The sequence below is a fragment of the Fukomys damarensis genome, unplaced genomic scaffold (genome assembly GCF_012274545.1).
Source record: "Fukomys damarensis isolate Sample0158 unplaced genomic scaffold, DMR_v1.0_HiC HiC_scaffold_21, whole genome shotgun sequence".
NCBI lineage: Eukaryota > Metazoa > Chordata > Mammalia > Rodentia > Bathyergidae > Fukomys > Fukomys damarensis.
In genome coordinates, this window is record NW_022900933.1 from 13,192,234 (window position 1) to 13,203,812 (window position 11,579).

Sequence of the window (11,579 nt, forward strand, 5' to 3'; positions counted from 1 at the left end):
TATAGTACTCCATTTCTTTTTAAACCCACATCTTCTTTATCCAGTCACCAGTTGATGGGCATTTGAGTTGTTTCCAAGATTTAGCTATTACAAAGTGTGTCACTATAAATGTGAGTGTGCATATATCACTGTGATATGATGCTTTTAAATCTCTGGGAAAGTACCCAGCAGGAGAATAGCTGGGTCAAATGGGGCCTCTAATCCTACTTCTTTGAGGAATCTCCACATGGATTTCCACAATGGTTATACCAGTGTACACTCCCACTAACGGTAGAGCATGGTTCCTTTCTCCCCACAGCCCCACCAGCATTTGATACTGGTTGATTTCTTGATAGCAGCCATTCTTTCTGAAGTAGATAGAATCTCCTCTGCAAAATAAGTCATTCATTCCTTTGGGTTTCTCTAACACTTGATTGCCACTGGAGCACTTGCCACATGATAATAGGCTTATCTGCTCACATGTCCATCCTCCACACCCTTCTGGAAGCTCCAGAAGGGATTTCAACTCTGTGTTGGGATTTTTTTGTTTTTGTTTTTGTTTTTGTAACAGTGAATAGTCACACTCATTGCAACTCTTGACCTCTGATATCATTTCTCCCTCTAAAATTCTGACTCCAAGATTCCTAAAGTTTATCACACTTGTGGAAGCTAGAGGACTTTGCCTCTACAGGAAGCTAGAAGATCTGTTCTTGACAGATCTGGAGAGTTGCAAGCACTGCAGGAAACCCAAGAAGAGAGAGGTCTTTGTTCAGCTGAAATTCTGTTTTTCCTACAGATAGGCCTACATTCATATCTAGTCATCCCCTAATTAGACATGGTTATGGAACTAGGCCCACATTCTACAGTTGATGGTGCATCAGAGAAAACTCTGGGGTTCTAAAAATACAGACATCTCAATTCTACTTTAGATCTAAATTTTGTACTGTCTGGGAGTAGAATCTAGATATTTATGTTTTTTAAAAGTTCCTTAGTTGATTTTGAGGTACAGCCAAATTTGAGAATTCTGGGAAAGAAGACAAACTTACTCTTACTATGACATCTGCATCTTAGGGATTCCAACCATGAGGAACTTTCTTGGGACCATGCTAAGGACTTTCAGCGGATTGCGAGTTGATTCACAGGGGAATACCCCTAGGTCTTTCTATATACTACACAAACATTCCACCCTCTTGGATATTCATTTGCTTTCATACCTCATGAAGAACAGTAGCACCAAATTCCCACTCATGTGAACATATTTTTCCTTTCTCTCCCTAAACTTGCTGCTTGCTTGGTTTACACATTTACCAAGGAAATATAAAAGAAGGGGTTCTCTTATCTTCATAGGAAAATGATGCTACTTGTCCATTGTCAGCGAGATATGTTTCTAGTTACTTTCTCTTTCAGTGATGACTACTTAATTAGGTCAATTTCCCTATACTGCCTCATGACCTCTTTTTGTTCATTCACCCTGCACTTTCTCATTCATTCACCCGCTCATTCACGAATGCACACCTACATATGATGACCCCTCGCTCCATGTTACAGGCTGACTTCCACTGAACTATCACAAGAAAGCTATTCTGCTTCCTTCTAAACTTGTTTTTTCTACAAACGCTCACAATAAGTATGAGTTCCAAGAGGGTAGGAATTTTTATTTGATATGTTTGTATGCCCAGTGCCTAAATCAGTATTTGTTATATGACAGCTGCTCAATATATATTTATTGAATGAATGGATATATTGAATGAATGTGCAAAAAATAGAAGGTATAATATTCAGTGATTTCTCCCACCTTGGCAGTGCTCAGATGGAGGCTGGGAAACCATCTGTCAGGGATGCTGTGAGCAAGGTTTTTCAAATTTGAGAAATATGAACAAACTATAATCCCCCTTGAAAAGCACACATTTTATTGGAGAACAGTGGCAGAAAACTGAATAATTAGGACAAAACAAACATTTGATTTGGAAACATATGCACTGTGCCAAGAGAGCTTGAGGAAGGAAGGTTTAGCATTGCCTGGAATCCTCAACTCCAGCGCAGTGAACTGGGTAACATTAGATATAGGACTTGAAGAATGACCACGACTTAACTGGGTGGAAGCTAGGGCACCACCAACACAGGCAACAGGAAGCCCAGGCCAGAGTCTGGAAGCCTGGCTGAGCAGGGTGTTAAGCGAAGAGCAAGCAATGGCTGCAGGACCAAGAACCTGGGAGAAGCTGCCGAAATAAGAAAGGAAGCGCTGCTGAAACACCTTGCATGCCTGCCCAAGGAATTTGGCATTATGTTCAAGGCAATAGGAGATGATGAAGTTGAAAGTTTTTTTAATAGGAGGAGGAACAAAATCAACATTTTCCCTTTGGCTAGGCAATCCACGGGGTGACAGTGTGGAAACTGAACGGGTGGACAGAAAGCAGGTTAAAGTGGAAAGCAGAAGACAGGATCAGACGCTCCATAGTGTGAGTGAGGAGAATCTGGCCAGTATGAGCAGGGCTTCTGAGGAAGATATGGATTTCAAAGCTATCAAAAGTAGAATCAGTCTAAGCTGGAGGGCAGTGGAAACAGAAGATGATTGTGAAAAAGGAATGAAGAGGCATAGTGAGGACCAAACCACATCAGGAACCTTCTTCATCCCACTGGCTCTACAAAGTTCCCTCTGATTCAGAGATACCCAGGCTCAAAGAATGGAAGGGCAATAAATCAACAAAAAAAAACACCCAACTTAAACACCTGCTTAGCTTTAGAACGTCCTGTCACAGTGGAACCAATGAGAGGCTCTCTGGGAGATAATCAGGGAGATCCTGGAATTCAATAGGGGTATCAGAGTAGTCCTCACTCTGGTCCAGGGAGGGGCCGTTTGTTCAGTCAGTAGCCCAGACTGTGTGTGATAAGCTCTGGAGATGCACTTACAAAGCAGGTCTGTCCACACCCTGGACAGGTACACAGAAGAGCACACAAGGTCAGTACTGAAATGTGAGCAAATAGGTTAGGACTCACTTACAGACACTGACAGAGACCGTCACAGAAGTGGTGGGGCTGGACATACCCTGTTTGTCTAGGGGAGAATTCAGTCTCACGTGGAAGGAAATGAATTCATGGAATGTATTGTTGTAAGAAATAGTGCTGGTCAGAAAAATAGAAATTATTATTAAAGATTCAAGATGTTGAGATTGACGCAAACCCTAGGGTGACAAGAAAGCCGTATTCTACCCATTGATATATAGGGAAAAGTATTTGTCGAGTACTTACTATAAATACATCTATCAGAGTTGTAGGTTCTTTGAAGATCACTTCTGCCTGAATGTGTTCTCAAATTTGAGTGCCAAGTATGTGTCACATTCTGCTCTAGCTACTAGAGACTCAATATTATGTCTCTTGCTGGGACTTCTGTAAGAGCCGCCAGTTTTGCCCCACCCATTCAGTACTCCCCGCAAAACACCAGAAATTGATTTTTTAAAAAAATATAAACCAAACCGGGCATGATGGGGAAAGCCTACAATCCCAGCACTCCAGGAGATCGAGACAGAAGGATCGTAAGTTCGAGCACAGCCTGGGCAACTTAGCAGGACTGTATCTCAAAATTTAAAAAATAGCAAAGTTCTGAGGATGCAGCTCTATGTGAAGGCCCCAGGTTCAACCCCTAGAATTGCAAAATAAATAATAAATAAATAATACCTGACAAATCACGCCACCCTTTGTATCTCCTCTCTTCTTGAAGCACCTTTCACTCTTACTTACTGGTCTGCTGACTTCTAACTTGCTGATCTTACCTATCCCTTCGTTTCATCACATTCACAGTCCATTATGGTTAACAAAAAGTTCTCTGAAGTTTCTCAAAGAGGCCAAAGTGTGAGCCTGCCTTAGGGCCTACCCAGGTTCCGGCCCATCTGCTCGGAATATACTTAGCCACCATATCCACAGAAGTCACTTTGTAGTCTCATTCGGGTCTCAGGTGCCTCCTTCTCAGAGAGGCTTTTCCCACCCACCTTATTTAAAGGTGACCCCCCCCACCAGGATTTTGTCATATTTCTTTTCATTTTCTTTATAGCATATATCATCATTGCTGAATCATCATTGCTTTTGTTTCATAAACAGGCTTGTTTATCATGGAATATAAACTCCATGAGAGCAAGAAACTTGCCCTTTTTATTCACCCCAGTATTCTCAGTGCCTTGACTAGAGCTTGGTATAATGAGTTCTTGGTAAGCATCTGTTGAACGAGTGAGTGATAACTGTTGGATTAAATAATTTTGGAAAGATTCTTCTATGAGGGGAGAGCTCAAATTTCCTAGCAAGTCTTGGTGCAGAGAAATAAATGTGTAGCTACAGCCAAAGAACTCAGAGAAGAGGTAGTTTTGTGCATTAAAAAGAACCAACAGGGCCACGTGGTGATGCAGCAGAAGTCATTGGTCTGTCTACTTCTTAACACAATTCCTTCTCTCCACCTTGCCCTCTAATCAGCACCTTCCTTTTCCTCTCAAGTAAATCATAGTGACAACCTACATTTACACTGCATCATGTATCTGGACAAGGATTAAGCTACACTGTATTCCATGAGTTTGTAAATGCCTTCTCATTCACGTGGTCTCCCTGAATTCTTCTTGTGACGATGGTCATACAGATGAAGAAACGGGCTCAGTTGACTGCCAAGAATTTTTATGTCCATAAATAATGAAGCCAGAACCAAACTTTGATCCTGTAGCAGTCAGCAGTGTCCTTCTTCCAGGACTAAAGGAGAGTGTCAGGTCATGAAGGACCAAGAAAAAAGACCCCTACGACTGAAAGGACCTTGGGGTCAAACAGGGGCAGATGTCGCTATGGCCCCTTGCTGTTCCAGAGACAACACCTGGTCTTTGCCCTGCCCCCAGGACCGGGGATGGCACTTAGGGCCTTTGCACTGAGCTATTTCCCCAGCCCATTCATTCTTTCAGTCAGTCATTCAGTCATTCAGTCATTTATTTGAAAGGTCTTGCTAAGTTGCCCGGGCCAGGCTCAAACTTGTGATCTTCTTGCCTCAGCCTCCCAGATTGATCAGAGTACTGGTCTCTGTCTTTGAGGTCCATTCATGCAAAGAGGGCTGATGTCCTTTACTGCTGTTGAGCTATCAGGGTAAGGTGCCGATCAGTCTCCTTTAGGTACGTTTTCCTCAGACCATTCTCCAAGAGCTTGATTTATTTTAATGCAATTTAATTTATCTTAATTTTTTAAATGTTGAAATACAGAATTAAAACACATCATTGCCTGAGTGAAGAATAAATAGAGTCTGGCAAGCAGTCAAAGTCATCTCTCTGAGACATGGCTGGCGGGTTCTCTTGGACAATCAATTCTGGGGGTGCTCTGGGTCCCCCTTTTACACGAGGGAGCTAGAAGATTCTTAGACTCCCAGCAGATATAGGTGCTGTCTTTGCAGCTGGGCTTCCTCTCCACATCCCTCGTGATTCCCCTTGAAACCGATTCCCTCCATTAGTTCTTTCTGAGGGGCTCAAAGTCACAGTCTCAAGAGTATGGTGGCATGGTCAGGATGGGCAGAGCCTCTGGAAGAACACTGAGCAGAATGTTTCCACTAGACTCTCAACAGCTCCTATGGCTTTGAGAAAAGCAGAAGTACTAGAGCTGAGGCAGTATGGCTGGAACATTTGGGGGCCTAGATCACTATCAGGCATTCTGTGAATGCCCTGTTGTCTGCAGTGAGAGGTGACAGGGACTGCACACTGAGGATTGCCAATGGAGGGTCACAGGGTCACCCAGACCAGCGCAGGCTATATTGAGGCCTGACATGCAGACAGCTGAGCTGACTAGCCATTTGACCTCTAGAGACCCAATGTGAAAACAGACTCATGGGGGCCTTCACATTATAGGAGGAAAGTTCTGATACACTAGAATCATTCTTAGCAGGAGGTAATCTATATGCCATGGAACAAGACTCACTGAATACTCGCTGTCACGTCAGGAGCCTAAAAATTAACACATCCAACTTAAATTATTTTCATGGATAAGGACTCCAAGGCCCAGAGAGCAAATGTGGGTCTTACCTGCAGTTTTCAGAAGTGGCAAAAACAAGAACCTAACCTTCTTGCCACCAGTTCAGCACTTCTTCTCCTATACTATGTTGCCCATTCCTGGCTCGATTGTTGACTCTACCACTTGCTACTTCTATAATAAATAGTATTGACCTTGTCTCAGCAGCCTCAAGACGGAGGCAGGCAATTTGTTTGTTCACTCCTTCACTTTTCACTGAACATCCACCATGTTTCAGGTGTATGGCAGGGAGTGACAGGGAGAAGTGGTGCTTGGCCCAGGAAGGGAGGCAAGCCACATGCAAAAACAAAACAAAATATGCATTTCAGAAAGTATAAAGCATGCACAAAAAAACAGACACTGTGTCAAGACTCAGAGGAGCAAGGGACTACTCTGTGAAAGCCTTCCCACCAGGAAGGAGCATTTGAATTGAACATTAGAGGACAGGTATGATTCCCGGGCAGGTTAACTGTGAGCCACTGCACAGAAGAGGAAAAGGCAAATCTATACAAGTGACAATGTGGCCAGAAGTGACAGGGGACTCAGGCCACAGGTCTTTTAACAAGAAGAACTAGAAAAATAGAAGAGCCTTTAAAGACTTTTGTGTTGGAAAGTTACAAGTTTACAAGATATTTTAGGAAGTGAGTCTTGAAACAGTGGTCAAATTTAATATAAAGAAAACAGGCGAAAGCCGAAGATGGTAGAAAACTGCTTTTCCATAGTATAATAATACCAATAACTACTTCATGCAGCTATAGTAAGGACTGAATGGGAAGATCAATGTATAGCACATTGCAATAGAGTAGCTGGTAGGTGATAAACACAGACATATTATTATTATCATGAGATAGGTTATAAAATTTGCACTTAAGCAGTGGTAGTAAGGATGGAGAATGGGCATAAAAGATAATAAGTAAAACTTGGGGAACATAGGAAATAAATCAAAGATAAACTTGGAGGTTTTGATCCAGTGATTGAAAATTTTTTGGTGCTACCAATAGAAAATGCGAAGTCAGGAGAAGCAACTCCTAAGGATAGCTGGTGTTGGGCTAGTATGAGGAGTTGCATAAAATGTGGAACATCATGTTGGATAAAATGTACCTGTGGCTGGAGGACAAAGGCACAGACTACTAAGGAACTGTCCTCCTTGAAGCAAGAAGACACACCACTGAGGGAGACTTACAATGGATAATGGAGAGAGAGGAACCTGGGAAGGGGAAGAGAATGTTAAAGAGGAAATGGAGAGGGGACCAAGGAGAGAGTTGGTATAACCTGGAGAGTTCAGTGTGCAAGAAGACAAAAGAGCAAAGTTCTGCGTAGCTAATGGTCAACATTATCCCTTTTGGGGGGTACCAAGGATCCAACTCCCATCCTTGCACTTGTGAGGCAGGTGGTGGAACCACCGAACTCAATCCCTGGCCTTGGTCAACATTATCTAACGATGGGAAGATATCAAGATTAGGCCATAATTTGGGGAATGAGTTCTGCAGAAAAGTACTAAGCACGGGATTACATGACTGAATGAGTGATGAAGAAAAGAGGCAGAAAATTATGCTAAAATTTCAACTGAAGGCAAGATGAGGAGAAAGAATGATGGGTAGGAGAACTGGGGAACTGAACAAGTGATACTCTTCGTAGAACCGGGTTTGTGGAGGGAGAGGATGCTGTGCCGAAGCAAGAGATTTCAAATAAAGAGAAAGAGTCCAGGGCAAATTAGGAAGGCAGGGCTGGCTCCTGACCACTATGTGGTCCATGGTGTGGGAAGGGAGGATTCTGTTTTGTACCTCTGAAATTAGTGACAAGAAAGGTGAGGAAACAAGTGCATAGAGCAGGGTGCAAAGGAAGAATACTGACCATGCTCACGCTGTCTATTTAATTGTCTCCGGACTTTGAGGTCCTCTCTTCTTAAGGGATTTGGAAATTATCACATGGACACCAGGGCAAGATGGCTTTTCAGTCCAACTTCCGGATCCAGTCCCTACATGACCCAGTGTTTCTGTGCACAACCAGGGAAGACTTATTTGTCAATCCAAGTATCAAGGCACTAAATGTTCCATGGCTGGTTCCAAATTACATCTATGATGAAACAAAGCAGTTTTCCTAGCAGACATGACTCTGTGCATCATATCTACACCCTGGATCCTGGTGTTAGCCTTCGTCACGCTTCAATATTACTTTTTAAATCCATCTACATGCACATGTGATTGCCTTCTTCCTATTTAAAGGTGTTGCTCTGTGGTCTCTAGGTATTTAACTATGGCCCTAAATCCTTCTTATCCTTCAGACTCCTTCTTGGTGCCTCTTCCAGTCCTCAGGGCCCTTTCCATCTCTGATCTTTGGGAGTTGCCTTGCTCTACAGCTCAGCTGGCTGAAAATGGAATCTTTTCTTTTTTCCTTTAAGGCCCACCCTGTCCAATGTCGGGTTTGGAGTGCCCACTCAAAAAACAAACATCAGAGAACAACTAAACCTAAACCAGTCTCATTAAAGAAAGTGAGTAGAACTTCTCCCTAAGAAGGGCATGTCTATTTTGTACATTAAAAGAATGGAAAAATCCCCTACCTTTGCTCTCACTGGCAGCCAGGACCACCTGAGTTTCTTTCTACAACAGCTCCCTGCCTCTTTTCTTCCTTCTCACCCTATATCTCAGCTTCAGCCAGCCCCAGTCAGGGTCAGCCCACTAATGAACAGGCCAAGCTGACCCTTTACTTCAGCATTAAAACTTTCCCCCAAACCCACTGAGAACTCGGGAAACCCTTAGCATAGAGTACAAGCTCTGGAAGGTTTGACTCTGTGACCTCTAAACTCCTGTCCTTGCCCGTTACTCTGTCTGCAACTTTTGAAAAAGCCCTTTTTACTTTAGGATTCCTTGTGTGGATCTTTTCACTCTAATACTTTCTTGCCTTTCCTCCCCTCTTTTCTCTGCTTTCACCAAAGCTAATTCCTACTCATCCTTCCTGGGCTTGGCTGTCCTCCAGGAATGCCCCCTTAAAGCCCTATGAAGAGGTGTCCTTCTGTGTACTTTTGTTGACCTGTGATTTACCTTCCACTGGCAGAAGTCACTTTATATGATAATTACCTGTTCACTAGTTGGTTATGCCTGCTGGAACATATGTTTATGAGGAAAGGGACTATTCTCTTCTACTACCACAAGCCTGGCAGTGTGGGTGGTCATTGAATATTTAAATAAATGGTTCAGTGAATAGTTTGAAGAAAAGTCGAGGCGTGTGGCATATTCCCCAAATCCAGAGTATAGACTATGCCTAGATCATACAGGCCAAGAAACAAAAACCACTGTCACGGCCCACAGACAATAGCAGTAACTGCCCAAACTGTACAAGGAGCCACCTTGCACAGGAGTAGTGTAGGCCTGGGGCAAGGGTAACAAGGCCCTAACCTACTGAGGGTTACAGGGGAAGGGTCATTGTGATGACCCTTCTCCTTTTTCCACCCAGGAAGCTAGGGACCACAGTGTAAAGTGAAGATCAGAGGGGCAGGAACAGAGAGAGGAAACTACAACTTGTCCCTCCAATTTTACTCATTCAACCTGCCTTACTGAGTGCCTACTCTATGCCAGGCTCTGTGCTGGGGACAGAATGTGGATAAACATGAGGCATCTGTCCTTCCTTTGAGGAAATTACTGTCTAGAGCTGTGCACAGCATTACTCAGTCACAGAAGTTATTGTGCATCTTTACATTACTTCAAAGTGATACATTCAGCTTAGGGGTGTAAGAGAAAAGATGTAGGAAATGGCCTAGTCAAAGAAATTTCCAGGAGAAGGAAGGAAGGAATTGGGAGTTGGGGGGTCAAACAGAAGCACACTGGGGCATAGGCAGAACAATAAGCCGTCCAGGTAGAGAAGATGTCATCTTCATCAAGCCAAAGAAAGAACCACTGTAACCCAGTCCAGTTCGGTAGTTTTCATCTGCAGCTTCTCAAACATCTGTATTTGATTTAAAGAAGAGACTAGGCAATGGGCTTGTGCGAAGACACTGCTGAGGGTTACTGTCCATTGCGAGGAGGGGCTGCAGTTATCTGCCCACTTCTAATCACGGCAAGCTCTGACTACCAGCCTTTCTCATCTGGACAGTTGCATGGCATGAGGGGCAGCTTCTTTTCAAAGTTGGATGCAGCACAGCCCAGCCAGCAAAAGGAAGGGCCTCCGGGAGGCTGAGCGCCCATAAGCTGTGAACTGATCCCCCCTCTTTCAGCAAGAGTATGGCGCAGCAGCTATATTTGAAAACCGAGGTAAACAAGAGCTCAGCGCGAGTGGACGGGGCACAACAGCTGTGGAAGATTAATCACACACGGCTGCATGTCACCAGGTCTCAGAGGCCGGGGGCTTCCATTTTGGTGCCCCAGCAGAAGGCCGGATGTGTTCCTATCACATACTCACCCCCACACACACACACTTAGGGGTTTCTTGACCACCCAGGAGCTAGGCACCTGGCCTGCGTTTCTAAGAAATTGCACCCAATTTCAATGCTTCTGCCTGGGAACCCGAGCACCGAACGTTCAGGGTTTTGTTTTTTAATCGCTAGAAAGGGGCGGGGGAGGGGTGTAAATTTATGGCACTGCATTAAAGGTATTTGTTCTACTTTAACCTCTCCTCTTCCGTGGTGAAAATAAAATATAATGAATAAAGACGAAAAACTGCCTCCCCCCCAACAAATGGATTTCTTCATTTTCCCCAGTAACTCAGGTCCTCAGGGCAGGTCAGCCAGGGCCTGAAAAAGCCTCGCTGGCCTCTCTCTGAGGGCTGTGGCCGTGTGTGTGCATGTGCGTGTGTGTCTGTCTGGGGGGACGAGGGCGGGTGGTGGTGGTAATCACTATATATTTCGCTTCTGTCCACCTGGCCCGGGACCGCCCAGACTACCCGCCCTGCTCTGCACCCTAGCAGCGCAGAACCGGAGAACCCCTCCTTGTCATCCCCCTTGGCACCAGCCGGCTAGTGAGCAGGGGCTGCAGTTCCCGACCCGCGGTGGTGGAGTCCCGAGGTTGGGGTGCGCGCGTGCGTGCTTCTGTGCACGCGGGCGCGCGCAGAGGGAACAACGCGCTCCCATCCGAGCCCCCAAAGCCGGTGGGCACTCAGCCCCAGGAACACAACACGCCCTGACACAGGCAACGCACACATGCACACATGCATCCAGCGCGCGACAGAGGCCACCCCAGTACACGGAACACCGCCCCCAACCCAGCAAGCCCGCTGCTGGACAGCACACACGCTCCCGGCTTCCCTCCTAGGGTCCCCCAAACCTCCCTAGACACTCTGCCAGACCCCCGCCCCCAACACCGCATACCCAGCGTGGACTTTCCGGGGCACCCCCCACCCCCCGCACACTTCTGGCACTAATCCCACAGGATGGCGGTGCGTGTGAACGATCTTGAGATCTAACTAGGAACCCAATTATTCACGACCGGAGACCCTCTGGGGGTATCCCAAGTCCCCCCATCTCGTCTTCCCTGCCTTGGCCGCCTTCGAGGGGGAAGGGCAGGAAGCTCGCCCATTACTCACCGTTTCCTCTCGGCCTCCCAAGCCAAGTGGGCAAGTGAGCGGAGTGAGGAAGGCGAGCGCTGCCCTCG

General features: G+C 45.4%; 1 protein-coding gene across 6 annotated transcripts in view; it reads right to left on the reverse strand.

Moving 5' to 3' along the window:
* Window positions 1–11,579, reverse strand: part of Slc8a3 (solute carrier family 8 member A3) — a 151,948-nt gene that overhangs the window by 139,649 nt on the left and 720 nt on the right. For 4 of the 6 annotated variants that reach the window (XM_033766783.1, XM_033766781.1, XM_010645375.3 and 1 more), the window contains exon 1: window positions 11,512–11,579. The exons of the other annotated variants lie outside the window; for them this stretch is intronic. The gene's annotated coding sequence lies outside the window, so the exon portion shown is untranslated. The remainder of the gene's footprint in view (window positions 1–11,511) is intronic. 6 annotated transcript variants of the gene reach the window in all.